Here is a 14,329-nt window from a genome sequence, read left to right as displayed (position 1 = left end):
ACCTGATCCTAGGCATTTGTCCGTTGTCTCAGATAGACACTCTGACTCTGATTGGGAAACGAGTGAGTGACAGGCAATTGAGCTAAGGTCTATGGAAATATCTTAAAAATAAGCAAACCTCTTACAATTTATTTTAAAATGTCATAATATTTTCTTTCCTATAATGCTAATAATTGTTTGAAGAGAGATGAAATAGCAAAATGTTTGCAGAGCAGATCAATGACATTTTTTTAGGATTGATTCAGAGCAAGATTATTTTTTGGAAGGAATTTTGTTAGGGTTTGTGTTATAATTGATGATTCTAAACCTTTCCGTCATTCCATTTAGATGATATTTTCACATGGTTCTTGGCTTCAATATGGGAATTTTGAGGGTTTACTTTTTAGGTTTGATTGCAAAAATGGATTCCAAGAGCTACAAAGCTTGGCAAGGATTTTATATAGAGGAACTACAATTTCTTAATGATAGACAGAGAAAAAGAATTGAGAAATTCTTCTCCTGCTTAATTGGAGGAGCTTTAGGGAGTTTCAGCAAACTATTTTCATCATCCCCATTGGAGAAGTCAGTTAGCGCTGCTAGGAACAAAGGTTTTGGAGGAGTGCAGGGTGGATGTGTATGCAAATATGAATTTGCCCTATGAACAAGTTTCTCAACTTTTGTACAACTAGGGTTTGGGTTACAGGGTTGAAGGAAAAATTCAAGTTACAATCCACATAAAATTAGCCATCTCTCTAATGGAAGGTCAAATCAGATAGGGAAATTCGAAAATTTGGAAAGTGGATGCAATTTAATATATAATAATATTATTTGTGTATAATAATTTCAGCTTTAAGTTAACATTTTAGAAAATAAATAGATTTTAATGTACTATTTGGATGAAAAAAAAGGGACACACTAATTTTATTTTTACATTTATTTTTAAAATGTTATTTTTTCTTCTCCCTTTAGTATTAGATTGTTGTAGACTAATCTATAAGATGGATAAATCTAGGATATTGGTTAGGTAGTTTAGTTAGAAAACAATATTCAAATCAAGATTAATAGGGTTATTTAATTTCTAAATCATTGTAACAACACAGTTGTGAGATGAGAAGATCTCCCAAATATTCTCCCCAGGTCTAATGAATGGGCCACTTTTTCTTAAAGGGTTCACAAATGTTGCTTGGTTGGAGGGTACCCAAAAGCAACAAGTGATGGTTGAACATTGGACACTTATGTATACCTATGATAGCATCAAATAAAACATATATCATTTCCCTTTTGTAAATATATAGATCATGTACACCAATATCAATCATGAAAGTAGTAACCATTATTACCTTTATGAACATTGTAGCCAAAAAATCCCATTGTGGTACATAAGGGAGATACTGAACAATTGTTTGGTTCTCAACAATTTTCTCAATCCATCGTCCTATCTTCATTTAATATTACCTTAACACCTTTAGTGTTGAAGATATGTCCTATCTCCACATGACTATGATGTTTCACAACTTCTAATATTAAAGACATGTCTTATCTCTACAAGACCATGATGTCTTAATAGGTTTAATATAATTAAAGATATGTCCTAAATCCACAAACCATGATATAGCCTCTCTATTAAAATCTATATATGAATATATCTCCATGAATATAGATAAATAGATAGATACATAGACCTATTTTTAGAGAAATTAGAGAAATATACGTTAAGTATGTAGAATATCAATTTTTATTATTATTCCTCTTAAAAAAATATTATATTGTAATTAATATTAAATTATTATTCAAATATGATTATATTATTATGTTTTAATGATTTTTGGTTATTATATTTTTATGTTTCAATTAAACTCTTTACAAAAGAAAAAATCTTTTAATATCAAATTATTCTTATTATACTATAATTATGTTTTCTATATTTCTATTAAACTACAAAGCAAGAAAATCTATTAAGACTACATCATCATTATTATTATATTATCATATCATTATATTTTTATTTTATATTTGTTCTTATTCTTTATCTTTGAGAAAAAAGTAGATTTTATGTAGAGACTTTCAATCTTCCATAATTACTAATCTATTATTATAATATTATTTTATTATATTATATAGATTAAAAAGTAGTTTTTTTTGTTTGTTTTGTTTTTGTTTTAATATATACTTATTAAGAATATTAGAATATTAATATTATAACAAAAATAATATAAAATTAAAAAATAATTTCGTATTTTTCATACATTATAATGTACAAACACTTCTTTAAATTATACTTTTAATTTTGCTCAGCATACATATTTATAAATACTAAAGAACAATCCACCTTCCCTCTTATGCAGGCTATTGCTAATTTTTAAAAACAAGGGGAAAAGATAAAATCATTTTGTACTAATTTGTTATCAAAACATATAAATAATCTGCAAACCTACTTTAATCAGGAAAATCATACCTAAAAAAGCTGCAATTGCTACTCGAGCAGCCAAATATAGAAATTTTGCAACATTCTGCATCATAGAAAAATGAAAATGAAGAAAAACCAATATGACGATTTAGGAAAAAAAAGAAAGAAATTCAAAAATTCAAAAAAAATTCAAAAAAATTCTTATGTGATTTAGACTACCGATGGAATGAGAACCAGATCCCAGGCTGTTTACAGAATTACTGAGAATTAAGAGGACACCTGCATTGTAGCAGCCATCACCCATAGCACCCAAGCTGCCAATAACCACCATCAATCTGTCTATCCAACCCGCTTGTTGAAACAAATTCCGTATCAACATGCTCAGCTTAACATTTTTTTCCCTCTCTGCCATACCCTCTGCCATACTTATGATGCGTCACCTGGTAAAACATCATCATTAGAAATCAATCAAATATCTGTACAAAATAATTCACAACACTCAGAAGTTAAAAACAATCAGTAGTCTATTATTCCCACTTCAATATATATATTTGACATGAATATACACTAAGCAACATATTAAGTATAGAGAATGTCATTCAATTTTAAGTGTTTTAACACTTTTAAGTTTAGAAGTCAAAGCTTATTGTGTGAAATTTAAGCCTCCCATTTGACAAGCATGAGAATCCATAAAATAATTCTATACTAATACTTTTCTGTCCATGCAACTTGGAGGGAACAACAGATTTTAACCTTCAGAACATTCCATATTTTTTGATAATATAGAAGTTCAAATCTGTGAGCACATTTGATCAACAGATACAGATACACAAACCTGTAATCATAATGATCAAATAGAAATTTGAATCTTGATCATCCAACAACACCACCAACACTTACCCAAACACTTTAAAAACAAATTATAACCAAAAGAAAATTAAATTGAAGCTCAACCTGGTAAGTACCCAAAATAACAGATAAGAAAGAAAGAAATGGATTGTAAATGTTGCCAGCTCTCCCAGAAAGCAAAAGCAAACAATTTACATGGCTATAACTGGCTGGACGGAAGATGATAAGTACAGTGAAGACCAAAGATAACGTATTGAACAATACCAAACCATTTATTGTGTGTGTACATATATAACAAATTCAGTGCTGGAACATCAAGCAATATATTTTTAGGTGCCAAATGAATAAGACATTCAAGCTAGTCGGCAGCCATGAAGTAATAGATGCTCTTATACGTTCTGTAGTCAATGGATTGTCTTCATTGTCGTTTCTCAGACTCACGATCGGAAGGACGGACATGAAATTGATACTTCAAATATTTTAGTTAAGAAAAAGCTTTCAAACAGGCAGATAGGGTTCAAATTTATATAAAAAAACCTGAAAGAGGCGCTAGATTGGCAAATGCTACGACCATGTTTTCTGTAGCTGTGCTGACACTGTTAAACAAATCAAGGTTTCAAAAGGCTTATCAAGTGATTCTTTACATGGTAACATGTCTAATCAAGTAATGTAAAACGGCTAAAATTCTATCAGGATTACATCTTTTTGTAAATAAAAAGTTGTTATCTTTATTTACTAGAACTTGCACTTTCAAAGAGTGCAGTGGGTGTGTTGGGAGGTTATTAGTGATTGCTGAGTTTTATATTATCTTTTGGAAACGATTACATTACAAAATTATACAGAAGCACAACAAATTGCCATAAACAAGGGATTAGATATGAGAAGAAATTGTAATTGATTGATATCAGATTATCTTACGTGGATATCTTTAATACTTCTATTGCTACTGCTATTATGAACACATGTTCAAGTTATGAACGCATGTTCAAGCTTTCAAATTCATGATAGTGACGTGGATATTAGATGGGTTTAATCTCCCAATAGCCAAATGCTCCTAAACTATCAAATGAGCACATTATTAACTCTTTTTAAAGCTCAAGCACCTCTACTCGACACTTTATAAGTAGAGGCATGTCAAAGACCCTTTATTTCCTCCAACGGACTTTTCAAATGTGCTTCGATGATCCCAAAAAAGTAACTAATATATACTAAAACACGACGAATTCTCCATTGAACTGTTAATAATGTTAGCCACACCTATGGTACTACCTACAACAAACTTTATCTGTCTTACACTACTCATATTGATGAGGGTAGTTATAATCTTCATCATTTAATTATCAATCAAGAGCAGTGTCCATGGCTATATGCATGAGGGAGGAGAGATAATTTTGATGACAGCCTCTTCTACAGACAGAATTGACAACTCGTATTGATTAGGTTTGCTATAATCCTCATCATTTAATTATCAGTCAAACAGTATCCATGGCTATATGTATGAGGGAGAAGAGATAATTTGCATGACAGCTTCTTCTACAAACATATGTAAGAGGGAGAAGAGATAATTTGCATGACAGCTTCTTCTACAAACAGAATTGCCAATTAAATTGGCAACAAATGCATGAAATTTAACTCCGGTGAAATCAAATTTCTTCTAGGAATAGCTTGTAAACAGGAATCCTCAGAATACAGTGTTAATATATATTCCATTGAAAAAGTGGTAGCAAGAGGAGTTGGGTAATGAAAAACATACAAGTCGGCCACAGATAGCAATGGTGAAATCGCAGGAAAGGCAGATGTGGATTTGTCTCCAGGGCGCCTCCTGCTTTTGCGGCCGACTGTGTCGATTAGTCTGAAATCAGAGATGGAGGAGAAAGTGTGTGCTTTGGGCAGGAGAGGAGACGGCCACATTATATGTCTACTGCCTCCTCGATTTTCCCTTTACTGCTGTATGTGCAGAATCTTCATTTTTCTGTTGTCTTTTCTCAGGATACAGAGCACCAGCCTGCACAAGATTCCACTCATATAGAGTTGTAGATGTACAGACAGAATGCACCGATATTCTAGAATGTATAGTCACGTCAAATTTGAAAATATATACTTTAATATAAATTCAAGTCAAGTTTGAACATACTTTGAACTTTCATAGCTAATTTTTCTCTATGTATTTTAATCCATTTAAAAAAAATACTAGACAGGTATTCCAATTTTAATAATCTATTATTCAAGTTATAAATGTGAGATTGTGATATTTCACAAAATTCAAACCACCAAGACATATGATGCAACATGTGAATATGCTAAGGTATAAAAAATGCAATGAAATCAAACAACAATATGCTAATTTCTAATACTTCCACACAAACGCGTTCCAGCTCCTCGCTCTTCTGTCTCTGCGCCTAGCTTTATCCACTGATAAAACTGTTGTCTATTATTTGCGTGTGTTTGTTTTTATTATTATTTATTTGAATATTTTACATTTTGAAAGAATACCACCAAACGAACCCTAACAAAGAAATAATGACAATTCTTATAGAAAAAGTGAAGCAATAAGACTTTGCTATGGCAACTATAGGTACCTTGTCATGACATATGTCGAATCACTTTGACCAATTTCTTTCCTCACGCGGTTTGGAAAAACATGAATATTCTCTAAACAGGAGGAATGAAACTCGTCGCATGCAATACATTGAGTATGTTTTAGTATTGTAGTGTATGAAATGAAATGAAAATAAGTTTTTTTTATGGCACTCACAATTGAAAATAGCATAATAATTTCAAGAGAGACAACCAACAAATACCATCTCCTATTTTTGAGAGTATATTATTTTTTCGCTGATTATTATTCTGCCGTTATAGATTTTGAATTGGTCATCTTTATGATTCATTCTTCTTTAAATAAAGTATCTAGTGATTCTACTTTTAGAGTATCAACATACTTGGCTCGAATGTCTTCATAGGTTGAATACTCCATGATGTAGTGCCGTTCTCGTTTCCACTAATTTTGAAGTGCAGATATGACAAATCCTGTCACCCCATTTCTCTTTGGGTGTTTTCCACCTCCTTGTTTTGCACATGAAAATGTGCGAGTTTTTTCTTAGATGGGCTATTAGCAATTTGGGTTTGCATTTTATATCAACCTCTATATAGTGTTTTTGCTCATGGTCATATGTGGGATTGAAATGTTTGTGACATAATATTTTCTTTTTTTCATCCAAGATGCTTTGTCGAAATCAGTACTTTGACTTTTTCTCTCACATACTTTGTGGTTTCTATGTTTACATATGAGTAGTCTTGCATGTTAAGTACCCATTTATTCATCCATTTGATATTTTGTTTCATTCAATTGTTTATTCTTCTATTTAGCTTTTCCCCTACAACAATGTTGCAAGTTGTGTTAGAATTTGGTATGGATTGATTGGTGTATAATCATAGACACTGGAGAGACTTGGGTTAGGTTAGATGTCTACTACGCTTAGAGATACATGTGTTGACATGGTTGCTTGTTATAATTTTTTTCAACAAAAAGATTGAGGAGCCTCTACCTAGAAATGGATGTGAGTCCATTATAAGACTTGATAAGAAATAGTATCGCACTCTTGGTCTACTTTTGTTAGAACAAAATGTTATTAGGGGCCATAAACTTATAACATTTATATATTGTTCTAATATAAGATTATAATACCTTACATATTATATGTTTTATTAAGCATATCTCATTTAAAATAATTATAATCCAATAGCCATTAATTATTTATGAATGAAGTTTATTAAAAAGGTGTGAATAATGTTGCCACCCTTCCTCCTATATTTAAGGAGATTCTCTCTCATTTAAGAGTGTGTGAATTTGGAGATTTATAGTGAGTTATATATCACTAAGTATAGAAGGTATTGTGGTCCATGTGTAGTAAGGAGAAGTATCTTTATTTATGATATACTATATTTTGTAAGTGTTTCAATAAAATGATGTCTTATGATTTTTTTTTACCTCAAAGGGTTTTTCCCATGCATATAGTGTGTAGTCCCATGATCTAAATTATTCAATCATATTCATATTTACATAATTTTTCCTTGAAAGATAATAAAAAATCTATCAAGACTATCACATGAGAGGTGATTTTTTGAATGGATCATATTAAATTTATATAGGGTTTATATTTTGAATAGTGTATTGAAGTAGTTGAATAAATAGTAGGCCTCACTAGTGCTATCTAAGTCATTTACAAGTGAGTCACTTGTGCTAACATAACAAATAATGGACTAGCTGTTAATATATAAGTTTCTTTTTATTTTAATCAAATGGGCGACATTAAGAAAGAATCATTGTGAGCTATGAATTTGAAAATGATACAAACATGAGAATAACATCTTTTTGTGAAGAAAAAGTTAAAACAATTGGCAAGAAGATGGACCTCTTATATAAAATCCTCAATAAATATTGACATGTAATTATTATTGAAAAGTATCATAAATTTTAGAAGAATTGATTATGCATGATCAAATATTTTCATGTGTTGAAGAAAATATTGGTAGCAACAATATCATGCAAACTCTAGATTTGATTCCATGTGAAAAAGTTTTTTAAGTAAGAATACAATTTTTTAAATATAGATAAGGTATGGATAGTCCAAATATGCATTCTTTAGCAATGAATATATGACATGATAATGAAGCAATAAAAATGGAACCAATTGATATCTTGAATGTGAGCATCGCTTTACTATTTATACATCTAAGACATTGTGGCTCATGATAAAATCATGGCTCTACTATGGGTTACCATTTGTTCTTATTTTGTTTTAGCACAATCTAACATGGTTACCCAATAGTAATAAAAATGTAATTTAAGTGTCATAACTTTCTTGATCATGCTTACCATTATTGATCCTTAACAATTGATGCATTTCTAGTGCATGAATACTTAATCAAGGAATAAGAAATATAATGCTAATCGAAAAGATATACTAAGCTCAATTGATTCATTTGATGAGAGCTTTAACTAGTGGTAAATTTGGATATATTATAATTTGAATGGTGAAGACAATTCAAACGAAATTTTATAGAATATTAATAACATATAAGAATGAAATATTTTTAGTTGATAGGCTATTTTTTGGTGGGGAACACCCCCATCCGAAAGTTGTCTCACATCATACAATTTTCTCATGGTTTTTGTTGTCATATTTTTTGAAAAAAGCTAATCAAAGGTAGTTAATTCGATTTTTTAAATCCTCCAAAAGCATGTGAAAAATATTTTTTAATATAACTACAAATGTCCAATTCACCCACACAGATTTTTAACGAGTATTATAAATAACCCCATTGCCATCATGATCGTTTGCTTTCAAATTAAAAAAATAAACTAGGGACAAATATATAAGGTTTTATTATCGCTAGTACCTCATCCTATTTTTAAAGATTTTAGGCGATTTCATTTCATAATAAAGAAGAGATCTTTGAAAATATTTTAGTTATTAATATTACTGTAGCATCCTAAAATTGCGACACTTGCAATTTCGATTGCATTTGGGTCTTCACGATGGCGGCGCAATGTTGAACCTGAATGGAGACCCCGAAACCTGTTTATAACACCAAAAACTGCATTTTTCTGCACCCTGGCCTGATCCCTCCTTGCACCCTGCTGTCCTGGGAGGTGGGACCATGGTGCCCAGCACCCTGGTCCTTCAGGACTAGGGTGCCCAGCGCCCTGGTCCCCCAGGACCATGGCGCCCAGCGCCCTGGTCCCCCAGGACCATGGCGCCCAGCGCCCTGGTCCCTGGCCCTATTTTTGGGCCCGGTCTCTTTTGGGTCTCGGGTCTTTATGTTTGCAAATTGGAAAATATTGTTTCCTGGTCGGCCTAAGGTCGAGAAAATCAGTCTATCAACCCTAATTAACAAGTATATAAACTAAATTTCCTCTCTCAAAAAGGGAGGAGGACATATGTGTGCAAGAGGCGAAAGCGATATTCAAACATTCAAACATTCAAGCATTCAAGCATTCCTTCAAGCAATTGAGCATTCTAAGTCTCCATTCAAGGCTAAGTGTTGCATTCAAGACAAGGATTCAACCATTGAAGAGGAGATCACTTACAAAACATTACATACAACAACATTTACACCTTCGCATGTAAGAATACAAACATTCTTACAACAAGGTATCAGTACTTGTTTACATTACAAACATTTACATTTACAGCATTCTCATTTCTTGGTTAATTCCAAAACCGGGGTTTGACCTAAAGGAAAACCCCTCATCCCTAACCCCCGAATCGTCCTTTCTTTTTTGTGTGTAGGTTGCAGGTACGTGGCTTTAATTGAAGATCTGGAATCCTTGTGCAGAGACGAACAGATCCACCTTCGTTTCGCAGATTTTTCGGAGGACCGTGTGCACACCGGGTGCCATCGCCCCGTCAACTTTCGCTCAAATTTGTAGAACAGCACCGTCTCGACATTTTACTGCTAATTCCAGGTCCGCAACTTCATCCTATATTCCTATCTTTGTTTATAAGTGAATCTTTCTCACTTTTCATGCATTCCTAGCTTAATCTTTCTATCCACATTTCTTTACAAAAGAGGGTATCCTTGATGTCCTAACCCTTGAAACTCATTTAGAATCCAATCTTGCATTGTGTGGGATTGGATCTTGTGGGTTTCAACCCCTCTTTTGAATGTAAAGTCTCCCCTAAGTGAAAACCATCAACCCTAGTGACTCTCCCTTCTCTCTCCTTGGAGTTGGGGAGGGGAGAACAACTAGGGTTCGATTTTTCCGCTTTACAATTACTCATGATAACGAGAAGCTTAGATCAATTGGGAAGCCTGGTTCATATCTGTACTTTCAGCATGCAAGCGAGGAGCCTCGTCCTACCTACTCTCTTTAAATATTATAATTTGAAAATAATTTAAAAAAATAAATTACAATTTTTTTCCTTTGACAATATCTTATTATTAGGATTTTTAAATTTTTTTAAATTTATGAAACCTTTCATTAAAACTTTATATCAAAATTGTCTAATAGTAAATGTAAAAGAAAAATTATAAGAGATCAATAAATTATTATAAATCTTTTAAAAATCACTTTGACAAAAATAATCATGTTTTCCTTTTTCATAAGGTTTAACTTTGTTTTTAATGAATATTATAATTCACTAAATCTAATTCTTTATATAAAGTGATCATTGGCGGAGTATTTTTTTGCTGATTTTTTTCCTAGATGGATCCTCAAGGGATTATGTCGATGATGAGTTTTCATAATCACACAACCACCTAACCCACTATGGCACTAGTAATGTGTGAGTCATAATGATTCCCATTAAAATGAAAGTTAACATCTATATTAGAATTTATGGAACAATTCACTTAGTGTTCAAGTTTACTTTGCTAAATACATGATTTTGTATACTATTATATTGAAGGTAAAAGTTACTAATGTAGGTTAAGCATCTTCCATATCTAGAAATTAAATGCCCAACTTCATAATGACCATCACTTTGCAATATATAAGGATTCCATTGATTTGTTTTAAGTATAAAAATATAAAAGCTAAGTTAAGTCATATTAATAATGTAATATTATATATAATATAATAATAGAATATTTTTTATTACAATAATATAAAATATACATATAAATATAATAATGAGATAATATTAATTTTAATATAATAAAATTACAATTATAAGATAATAAAAAATAAAAATTTAATAATACTATAATATAATAATGATATTAAATGATAGCATACTAATAAAAAAATATAATAATAATATAAAATGATATAATAATAATATTAAACTATACAATGTAATTGTTACATGTGTTTTATAACAAAGATAATAATAAATATATAATAATAAGATAATATTAATGATAGTATAATAGCATAATGATAATATAATAAAAATGGTTATCATATAAGACCATATAATAATAAAATATACTATTTTATATGTTTTTTATTAAGATAAATGGGTTTTACAAGGACCCAAAACCCAAATCCAAACAGAAAATTAAGAAAGATGAAACAGTCGCTAACAAGTCCAAAACCAACAACAAAACAACCACCAATATAGGGAAGAGCCCACACAAAACAACAACCAATGATATACTATTTTATATGTTATATGTGTACTATAATAAAAATAATATAAAATGATATTAACTACAATAAAATAACATCATAATCATAATATTATAAAAAATAAAATTAATCATATACAATCGTATGATAATAATGTAATGTTTTTGATTCAGGTAAGCAATATTTTGAAAGGGCCCTGAACCCTTGTATAAAGCAGAGAAAAAACCAGAGTGGGTTTTAAAAAGGACCCAAAAACCTTTATGGGTTTTCAAAAGGACCCAAAATCTTCACTTCTAGAAACTAACTATCTGGAAAGACAAAGAAGGGATCACAGACATACCACCCATCAACTAAATCTCCCATCCAACTTGGTACAAGAGGAGGGGGGATTTTTCCAAGGTTCCCCTAACCTTCAATAAGGCTTTTGGATTGGCATCTTGAGCCAACCAACAACTTCTATCCTAGAGCTACCACCCATGAATCATCATCTCGCCAGCATAACTCCTCTCCACCTCAACAGAAGAGGATCCCATCTCAATAGGAGCCATAGAGAAGAGGACAGCCATAGGGGCGAACCAAATAGGCCACAAACCAACAACCGAGCGACACCCATTGAGAGAATACCACATTGAGGAGCCTCCAACCTCATTCTAAAAGAAGATCTCCACCTCAATAGGAGAAGTCCCCACCTCAATAAGGAACAAGAAAGAGAGTCGTAGGAGTAGAATCCACCATTCCCTCAAGAAAGTAGCCATCACATTCCCCACCTCAATAGGGGTGACATTCACCTCCATAAAATCCATGCTGGAGTGGACCCATCTATTAGCAACATAGGCTAGACTGAAAGAGAGGAATAAACATACCCTTGTCAAAAACATACCTTAACCAAGAACAAGCTAAGGCCAGAATGAGCCCTTGAAAATTGCTAGCATCCTTTTGACCAACAGGAAAAACATCAACAACATACTAAAAAACAAAAAGACAAGGAGAACCAAACACACTTGAACCCTCTAAAATCCAAGCAATGCCTAAGTAGAAAGGGCCTTTAACAACCCTAGCAAGCAGGGAGAAGAACAAAAGAACCACAACCCACAAAGGCACAAAATCATCATGTCTCCATCCCTAAAGCTAGGAAAACCACTGAATAGCAGTCATCACAGCCAACACTTCCCCTAGCTAAAAAGGGAATAGAAGAACAACCAAATCCACCATTCTTCTCTTAATCACCAAAATAGCCCAAAAAAATCCAAGAGAAGCCTTCCATCTAGCACCTCACAAGAGATGAGGGGAGACATCTGGAAACCCTAGACCAAAGGCCAAAGGCACATAAGCCTCCCCCATCAATAGTGAGGGCAGGGTTGGGACCAACACCACAAGCAGAGAAAAAGATCCCAAACCCCTGCAACACAACCCACATGCATCCACTCAATGCAACAGGGCAATGGAAGACGTGAGGCCAACCTACAACCAAGAGTGTACCCACCAAGCTAGGAGCAAAGGCAAAAACAAAAGCCCTCAAAAAACTGCCAACAACGCGAGTTCTGTAGCAACAGGGAGGGGGGAAACAAACTCCAACCAGTGACTAATAACACCTCCACAAACCATCCAACACAGGGTGCCAAGGGGAGGAAGGCAGTTGAACTCGCAACCAACGCACCTGAACAAAGACCCAAGGCAAGGCCGAACCAACACCCAAGAAATAATGTGCCATAGGGCTAATTCTATGACCATGGAGTCGAGGGAAACAATATAGCATAGAAACACAAATGCAGAGAGTAATCTATCACCAATCTCAAACTGAGCACCCAAAAAAGATTGGGTATCTACCACAAAGGAAAACCAGGCAATAGTCATCCACTGAGGAGCCAAAATGGGAGAGGGGAGGCTAGCATCCCTTGCCATCTTGTTGCCATCCTCTGCCTCATCATCCATCTCCCTTGAAAAATCTTCCCCTTCTGAAATCCTAACTCCTGAACTTATCCCACTCTCGCTCATCGTGATTGTTAAATTTTAATGTAATGCTAATTTAATATAATGATATAATAACAATAATATTATAATATTATTCAAATATGATATATAATTGTTATATATGTATTATAAGTTTAATAAATTTTATTATATTAATTTTTATAATAATACTTCATCTTCTATAACATATTACTATAATAATATCTAATAATTCTAAAGGGGTGTCTTGATATCTAATAATTTTTTCTACATAGATCTTGTTACATTCAAACAAACATTTTTTTTCTTTGGGCTGTATGTTGTGTTGTGTTCTTTTTATATGCAAGTTGTTTGTGGGAGAGACTCATGTACATTTCTACAATTTAGAAGCTTTTTGCTTTGTAAAATTTCTATCTAGATTTATGCAGATCAATGGGTTCATTGGAGAAAATACATTTCATTCTCCTTTCTATCTTTGAAGGTTGTAACCAAACTTTTTTCTCAAATTTGATCATTCAAGCCAATTTTTCCTTTGCATCTTATTGCTATGAAGTAAAGGTTAGGATTAATGCTAGATTAGGATTTAAACAGAGACAATTATGGTTACAATTAATGATCAAGGTAAAATTAGGGTTTTAAGAAAAAATATTTAAGTTAGTGTATGAGTTAGTGTTAAATAATGACCAGGGTTCAAATAGGGTCAGTACACAATTTCGAATCTAGCCTCTCTCACACTAATGTGAGTTATATATGATGTGTAATTTTCACTTTTCCAAACACTAAAGTTATTTATTTCTATAACAACAATTACTACATCAATTATACTCAACTTCTCATTGGACCTCTATTTACTTCAATAAATTTCTATTACAAAACTTCGACTATATACAATAAGTAAATTTAACTCTTTAGAAATTTCATTTTGTAGAAATCAATTCTAATAGATGACAAAGTCATCTTCAAAAGATTGAAATGAACAACGAAAAAAAGACATCTCAACAATCAACAATAAATACATTCAATATAAGATATTTGACAATTTAATACACGTATTTACTACTAATGAT

The sequence above is a fragment of the Cryptomeria japonica genome, chromosome 7 (assembly GCF_030272615.1).
Source record: "Cryptomeria japonica chromosome 7, Sugi_1.0, whole genome shotgun sequence".
Lineage (NCBI taxonomy): Eukaryota > Viridiplantae > Streptophyta > Pinopsida > Cupressales > Cupressaceae > Cryptomeria > Cryptomeria japonica.
The sequence above is the reverse complement of the archived record's forward strand: the minus strand, read 5'-3'. Positions refer to the sequence as shown.